This window comes from Colobus angolensis, unplaced genomic scaffold (assembly GCF_000951035.1).
Source record: "Colobus angolensis palliatus isolate OR3802 unplaced genomic scaffold, Cang.pa_1.0 Scaffold191, whole genome shotgun sequence".
Classification (NCBI taxonomy): domain Eukaryota; kingdom Metazoa; phylum Chordata; class Mammalia; order Primates; family Cercopithecidae; genus Colobus; species Colobus angolensis.
This window is the reverse complement of record NW_012115055.1, coordinates 6,957,089-6,958,795: the sequence shown is the minus strand read 5'-3', so window position 1 is coordinate 6,958,795 and position 1,707 is coordinate 6,957,089.

Below are 1,707 nucleotides of genomic sequence, written 5' to 3'. Positions count from 1 at the left end.
ATCACTCTTGTCCTTACAGCTAGAAAAAATAGACAATGTGAAAAATCAATGACTTTTCTGGTCCACCAGAGAACCGAAGTCACAGAGTAAACCATCATCCCCAAATCTGAAGAGACAAGCCCATCTAGAGATAAACAGGAGCTCTGTAGCAAAAGTCACTAAAGTCATAAAATGGTAGAAGCATTTATATTATAATTTCACAAATTTTATGGAGTTTGAGTTTTAACCTACAGAAGTTTGGGTTTAGACTGAGTTGAGAGTGAGAAACTCCTGAAAGCTTAATCTTGGAGGGTTTGCAAGCTTTCATGAGCTTTACCCCCAGAATCTCCTCCAGGTTTTAATGGTGAAGGGCCCAGAAAGATCCCTTTGTCACTCTGGAAAAAGGAAGAGAACAGTATCATTGTGAAACCTTCAAAGAGTTCTCTCTATAATGAAGTATTCTTCTCCCAGAAAAATGGCTTCACCAGAACATAATTGTGAAAGAAATACCTTTTGTCTCCAGTTCCTCAGCTTTTCTGTCTCACTTGGAGGAGAAAGGGGGAATATATTCAGTGTGGAACAGGAGTTCAAGAAAATATATTTGGAAACTGAAGTCAAGCTAAGAAGTAGTAGATGAAAAAAAAAAAAGACAAAAAAAAAAAAAAAGAAAAGAAAAGAAAGTGCTTTACCACTGAATGAAAGCACTTCCCAAAGCCATAGTCTCAAAATATGATTGGCCAAAGGATTAAATGTATTCAGAAGATTATGGAATAATCCTCTTTCTGCACATGCCACTATCACATCAGTAGGGCTCCATTCCAATAAAAGTGAATTAGAGCCGAAAGGCTTGCAAAATATGGACTCTTTCTAAGAAATATTACTTGGGAAAGCTCCAAAACAAGAGGAAAGACAAAAACAAAAGCACTAAAAGAATTGTTGCATCTGATACCTGCAGCTACAACAAACATCAAAAACAGCTCCATTCCTACTTAGATTAACATAAATCCTCACACTGGAAGTCTTTTTATGTCAGTTTCTATTACTTGATATGAAATATCTAGCTTTCAATAAAAAAATTGCAAGGTGTGTTAAAAGGCATAGCTACTGGTCATGTTAGACAAAAAATTTAAAACAAATGTGATGGATGTTAAAAGCAGATATCATGCAAGAACAGATGGGGAATGTACTCAGAAAGATGAATAAGGTATGATAGTATTAAAATGAAACTTTAGAAATAAAAAAATCTTACAATGGAAATACAAATTAGCATTCATAGGGTGATCAGTGTACTAGACACTAACTGGGAAAGATCGGTGACTCTGAAAATAAGTCAACTGAAATGTTACAACTGAAACGCAAAAAGAAAAACGTGAGAAAATATAGAATAGAATATTCAGAATATAGCAGAATATCAATAGATATTGTTGAACAATATCTAAATCCATAACACATATGTAATTGGAATACAAGAAGAAAAAGAGACTAGACAAGAAATTAATATTTGAAGTAATAATGACTGAGAACTTTACAATATTAATAATAGACACCAAACCAGATACAAGAATCTCAGAGAATATCAAGCAGAATAAACATCTGAAAACCCCACATTTGGAAATTGCACATTCAAACTACAGAAAATTAAAGATGAAGAGAAAACATTGAAAGAAGCCAGAGGAAAGAAAGAATGTACGAATTTATAAAGAAACAAAAATATATATTACAGTAGAC